Genomic DNA, 7,087 nt, shown 5'->3' with positions numbered 1-7,087 from the left:
GTGAGTAGTTCATGAAGCAAATGGAAAATCAATTTTTCCAATTTTGTGTTTTTCTTTTCTCTTTCAATTTTATTTAATAAAACTGAAAAATATTATTAATTTTCAAAAATAATTTCATAAATTAATTTCCTTTAATAAAATTAATAAATAATAATTTAAATAATTTAAATAATTCTAATTAATTTAATATCAAATATTAAATTAATTTTTAACACAATTCCATCTTCAAATATTTAAATCATATTTAAATATTATTTCTCCAAATTCATTTAATTCTAATTTGAACACTTCAAATTAACTTATCACGCTATTCTAGAGCTTATCCATTTATGAGCTAGTAGGGAGACCTCGTGGAGCTACAGATCATAGGCTCCAACGATCCGAGATTAATCGGCTAAACTCATTAGACCGATCTAACTCCCATTCGTTAACTAATAGGTGATTCCACTAAACTCATAGTTGAACTCTCTCACTGTAGATATATTATGTCCACTCGATATAACCATGATTAGTAAGTTAACTCTTCACAGGTTGCTCGTAATAATGGTTGGGTCGGATCTCTGTTTTACTCCCGAAATTACCTCTTGTTCCTTAAGTTCCACTAATCCCCTAATGAACAATTGATTTGTGATCCAATCAACAAACCGAATCCCTCTTAGGCCAATGAGAGGGTGAGGCCTCTTGTTCAAGACCCAGAACCAGCACTTGAAGGGAACAATCTCTCTACTAACCCTAATCAGGTAGGAGTGAATTCCCTCTTGCACCCTATGTTCCCAGCTATTCATCCGGTCTTATCCCCAAAATGGTAAGCTTATTGAGCAGAGGCAATTGGTCTACTCTCACCATTTGCAGATCAAAGGATAATCCCGAACAAACAAGAGTTCATAGTTAGCTCAAAATTAAGGTTAAGTTACCTAGGTCATTGCTTTGAAATAGTCAGTCTTAAACAGTAAACAATGTTATAAAGTAAGAGTGACAGGTTTCGTGGTCCGATCTTGTACAAAACTCATTTTTACAGGACACCCCCACTTCTCATGTCTCAACATGTACGAATTAGGATCACTTCATATGCAACACTTTACAAATCTTTGTAACAACTACAGAGTAAGCCGCATCCAATAATGTTACCAGAATAAGGTATCCAACCTTATTCATATATTATAGATCATTTTGACTATTTACTCGAACCTGATCCAATTGTATGTCTCCACATAAAGTTTAAGTACTCATATAATAGTCAAGGGACTTAGGTTTATTGGATTTCTAAAAAACAATATATTCAACAACTTTATTGAATTCTCTGAATAAGTTCTAATGTTTACAAACCACGAGTTTTAGGACATAAAACCCAACAGTCTCAAGGTCCCACGCCTAATCATATTAGTAACATGCTTTAATCATCATACTCATAAAATAGTACTAACCACATCATGCTTCTCAATAACACCTAGATAAATCTATTAAATCATATTGTCTAAGTCGCCTAGCTCAAAGGCGGTTCTAGTAGTAAGATTACTTATCTCTCAATTACAAGCCCAAATAGCAAGCAAACAACCTCCTCAATCAACCTTCACAACCTTTGAATTAAATCCTAAGACATGGGTCAAAAGTCAAATTAAACTTTTAGGACGTAATCCCAAATAACCAAATTTGTTTCAATATCTCCAATTAACTCACCCAATAACTTATAATTACTAGAAAATCTCTAACTCTGCTGGATAACTACCAAAAGCTCGCTAAAACACACTCCTAACATAAGAAATTCATGGGTGTCTTTAAATCGGAACAAAAAATTGATGGACATTCAAGAAAAACCCCCACACATTTACAAAATCTTATCGAAATCAACTCTGCACCTGCTGGCCAGCAATCAATCACGCCTCAACCCTTCAGTCTAACACCAAAAAGTGATGGGTATTAACAAATCAAACGAAACCCTTTCCACGTGCGACCAATGGCATTCGAACCACGATCGACGAATGAAGATGCGTTGAAACGATTGATCGATGACAGAACTTTGCAGTGGCACGACGGATGGACGAGCAACGAGTGATGGCTACATCGAATGAACACCAACGAGGTGAGCGATACGTCTTGAACGGTAGCTAGGAGAGGGGTTTCTGGTTGTTTAACTCACACATGAAGAAGAAGATGTGAAGATAAATGGCATGCAAAATGAGGTTCACTTAATTTCTTTTTAATAAAACACTATACATACATACATACATACATACATACATACATAAATTTATATATATATACATACATACATACATACATATGATGCTTTTCCTAAATGGATTTCAATTTAATATGTAGGCTAAATTATAAAAAATGCCCCTGAAGTTTATAGTTTGTGTCAAAAATACCTCTAAAGTTTCAAAATTTTCAAAAATACCCCTAAACTTCCAAAATGAGTTAAAAAAAATATCCTTGTCGTTACTGTTGGATGGAAACCGTTAAAGTTTTGTTTAAAAAATGTCCCTGAATTTTCAAAAGTTTCAAAAATACCCTTAAACTTAAAAAAAAAATTAAATTAAAAAATTAAAAAATACATGTTATATGAACAAAAACCATTGATACAGTCTTATCTCTCTATTTTCCATTTTTTTCTCTCCTTCCTTCTTCAATACACTCTTCTTCTCTTTTTGTTAACTATTTGACACTTGTTTATTTAAAATAAATAAATCAATAAATAAAATTACACACTTCAATTAAAGTATATGAACTATAATAAGAAGAAAGATAATAAATAAAGTACCAAATGATTTTAAAACTGGTATATTTTAATAAAATTGTACGGTAGTAGTTGTGTGTATGTCTTAATAGCCAAATACTTTTTTTATTTTACTATTTGTTGTTTTGGTATACTTTAAGAGGAGATTTTGATTTTGGAGTTTTGTGAAATTTTGTGGGATTTTGTATTTTAACTTAAAATTTTGGTTTTTATTTTGATTGTTAAGAAAATTGGTGTAAGCTAAGAATTCAAAAATTAAGAGAAATATGGAGTATCAATATGAAAAAAATAGGATATCTATATAATTTATTTTAAAATTGGTTCTTTTCAAACTTAAGAGAACTTCAAATAAATTGATCACCATATTAATGGTAGGAGCATTTTTTTAACTTTTTGTTTTAATTCTTAAAGTTATTTTTCTCACAAGGAACTAACAGTTTTTGTTCAAATACTAATGGTGGAAGAATTTTTGAACTTATATTCAATTAAGAGTATTTTTTAAACTTTTGAAAGTTCAAAGGTATTTTTAAATAAAACTTTAACGGTTTCCATCCAAAACTAACGGTAAGGGTATTTTTAAAACTATTTTTTAAAGTTTAAGGGTATTTTTTTGAAACTTTTGAAATTTCATGAGCATTTTTTACACAAAGTTTAAAGTTCATGGGCATTTTTTATAATTTAGCCTAATATATATATACATCTTCCTCTTCCCTTTTTACTTCCAAATTAAATTCAAATTCCTAATTAAATTAAATTCAAAATAAATTCAAACCTCCAAGTCCCTCAAATCCTTTTATCTGTAACTTAAATTGAATTACCTATCAAGTTAATTCAATTTTAAATCTTCAAGTTCACAAAATACATCGAAATAATAAATTAAAACTATCTGAAAATTTGGGATGTTACAATATCATTCTATTAAAAGGTTAAAATCTACGAGTAACTATGTAGTATGACAATGGAGAAAAATATATAAATATCTTTAAATTGATCATCATACCAATTTTTGTAGGCTTTCCCTTTTTTATCTTTCCAGCTTCTCATAAATTTCCTCTTCATCTATCGATCAGATAACTTCATTTATTACTTCATCTATATCTTCAGTGTCTTATGTATCTTGTGTTTCCCTGTTGTACATATGGTTTTAGATTTTTCGTTGACAAAATCCTTGGAGGTAGAGATTAGAAACATATCTTGCTCTCACTAGTGAGAATTATTAGTTCTTTATTTATCAATTTTTCCCCACTAATTATTTCAGCAACCCTCAATCTTTCACTTACCCTTATTCTCTCTTTAGTTTTTTTTTTTTTTTCATAACCTTAATTATTATTCGAAAGAATTTAAAGGGTTAATTATTTTCAAAGTTATTAGTTAAAAAACGTTGCTAAACAATTATTCTTCCATTTTTGTTTTGGAATTCTAAAAAGTAGGTATATATTTTTTATATCAAAGATTTTATCAATTTTGCTTAAATATTTTAAATAAAATATTATTTATTTTTTTTAAAAAAAAAATCTGTATACATTTATGAAAAAAAAAATATGCAACTCTCTAAATGATATTCAAGGATTTTCTTCAACAATTATTTCCTATCTTTAATGGTGGAAACAATATATAGAGGGAATTACAGTGCATGGATGAAAGAAAGATTGTAGGATTGGTTTGATTCCGCTACCGGTGAAGACGATGTGGTATTGTCGATTTCATTCTTCCATAATAGAGATTGGTTGGAATCGTGCTTCCGTTTGCAAAAAGATTAGTTTCGGATTCACTTGCAACGCTATCAATTTTGATGTCCTTTAGAAGTATAAACGAGTGCGAGAGAAGAGTATATATTAGAAGGTTAGAGTCCATCCAAGATTTAGAGTCAGTTACTTGTGACAATGTAAAGGTTTCTTTAGTATATTTGTTGGGTTTTCAGTAATGGAATGGATTATCTTGAGAGTTTTAGAGATTTGTTCTTGTAGATGGTTGGCTGATTAGCGATGGGTTTTCTTATTCACGTTTCCAACATGTATCGATGTTGGGCGAGAAAACTTGAAGTCCCTAATTTCGTTTGTTGTGGGATTAAAAAGAATTTTGCTCTCGGGAAGATTTTTTTGGTAATTTAAATTAATGGCTTGGTTTGTGTACCAATAAGATCAGGTAGCTTTGGAATTGATGTGTGGCAGACTGCTTTGTTAACCGTGATCTTTGATATTTGGTTTAGTTAGTGTACTTCATCTTTTTTTGAATTGGTTAGAAACTCTCCAACTTCAATATTTTAACGTTGGAGGTTTTTCTTTGTATTTAGGGTATTTTTGACATTTTTATATTAGTATTTTTTTTTAATTATTTTTTCAAATTTGCCGTTTCCACAATTTTAAATTTATTTTACTATTGATCTAAATGGACCTTAAATTTTATCATTTATCTAATCAGTCCTTATTTTTATTTCTTAAGATTTCTTACTCTAATTACTCATCTTATTGACCTATATAGAAATTGGCTCAGTTGTCCCATTATGTTTTGTTTGGTATGTAGATATGATTGGGCAAGTGCATTCATTGGTTGGGTTAAAGGACATTGTGACCCAAACCAATGGTCTTTTTCAAATATATGTTAAATTTGATCCAGCCCAAATCACGAGACTTTGGATTATGTGGGTCCATATTTCAAATTTTGATATTATTTTAGTCAAAATGTCGTAAGAGAATTATAAAACATATTGCGATAACAAAATCAATAAGCTTTTGAAAAAAGCTATCCTTAGAATTAGAGACGTTCATTCATTTTGCAGCAAATTTTCAATTGGACAAATTGAAGAAGGAATGAGGAGAATAATAAGGACAGAGAATCTCAACTCCCGTCCCAATATATTTACATGATGTCTACAAATTCCTCCTAAGTAATTTTGTCGAGATGGGATTGAAATAGGAGATATGGACAAGGATGGCTCTCCCGTTCCTACTCCGTAAATATTTCTAATTGAAATTATATACTTTATTATTACAAATTATTAAGGTTAGATAAAACTATTTAATGACTCATTTTTCAACTGATCAATCTTATTTTTATTAAAATGAGTAAGTTTACAAAAAGATTTAGGTTGCTGTCTATTAAAATCAATAGAGTAATTAGCAATCAATTAATACAAATTTAGATGTCATTAACTGTGACTTTGTTATCTACCTTCCATTATAAAAGTTACTAAACTGGACCTTAAATACAATTTCTTCGAACAAAAAGATTATATATATATATGTTCATCGAGAAGAAAAAGAAGCCGCAGTAACTTTTGCAACAACGACAGTAATATCATCAATTTTCCCTCCACGGTGGCTCCGGCCAGCTTTCCGAGCCTCCACCGCAAACGGCCCGTCTTTGAGCACACTGAATGAATTAAGCCACGCCAGCTCCGCCAGTAGTCTCGCTAAATCCGTCGCTGTTTCCGCCATCGCCGACGCCAGTAGCTCCACAATCTCTTTTTCAAACACATTGTCCAATAACCCATCCGTTCCGACGACGATAATATCTCCGGCCACCATCCGAATCTTCCCACTCCACGCCGCCGCCGATGGCTTATCGCATCGCTCCCCTGTTCCCATCTGGTACGGACAGTTAAACCCTCGCCGTTGCGCCGACGACCGATAAACCAGCTTCCCGCCTCTGAAAATCATGAACCCACTGTCGCCGAGATTCGCCGCCCGTAAAAACTGGCCGTCGAAGGAGATTAGGCACGCCGTCGACGACCCGGCGGCGGCGGTCCGGGAATGGGCCTCCTTCATTACGCATTTTGGTTTCACGACGCCGTCAGTGCCTGCTATAGAAGCGATGCAGTTTCTCATGAGGTCTCTGGCGTACTCGCCGGCGTCGATGCCCTTAGAAGCCCAGCCACCGACGCCGTCCGCCACGCCGGCGGCCTGTTTGCCGGAAAATACGAAGTGGGCGTCTTCTCCTAGGGGTTTTGAAGGGTTGTCTTTGGGAATGTAGAAGGAGCCGATCTCTGCTTTGAGAATCGGAACCTCCGCCGCCGCGGCCGCCATTGATAAGTTTTGATCAAGAGATTCTTGGGTTCTGAAAATTGTTGAGACTAATTTTCTTTTGATAATCGTTGTGAAAAAGGAGAGAAGAATTGAACAGAGCATTGTGATATTGGGAATAATGAAGATTGATTATATATATGATGGAAAAGATTAAGCAAGTATTTGGATTCCGATTAGGAAAGTTTTTAACTTTTACCTTTTAAGTAGAAATAGAAAGTGGTAAATAAAAACGTATAAAATACTGAACTCCTTTTTAGATATTATTTTCCCACTTTGTAAATCGATATCTACAGTGGATTAAAAAGTATGGAGATAACTATTTGCT

The 7,087-nt window shown here is 32.7% G+C and overlaps 1 pseudogene; it reads right to left on the bottom strand.

Moving 5' to 3' along the window:
* Nucleotides 1-5,870: 5,870 nt before the first annotated feature.
* LOC120084982 (putative protein phosphatase 2C 55 pseudogene) lies at nt 5,871-6,860 on the bottom strand (annotated as a pseudogene).
* Nucleotides 6,861-7,087: the final 227 nt, after the last annotated feature.

Source organism: Benincasa hispida, chromosome 9, assembly GCF_027475165.1.
Source record: "Benincasa hispida cultivar pf3 chromosome 9, pf3_genome.v1.1, whole genome shotgun sequence".
In the NCBI taxonomy this organism is placed as follows: Eukaryota; Viridiplantae; Streptophyta; class Magnoliopsida; order Cucurbitales; family Cucurbitaceae; genus Benincasa; species Benincasa hispida.
This window is presented reverse-complemented; position numbering and strand designations above follow the sequence as displayed.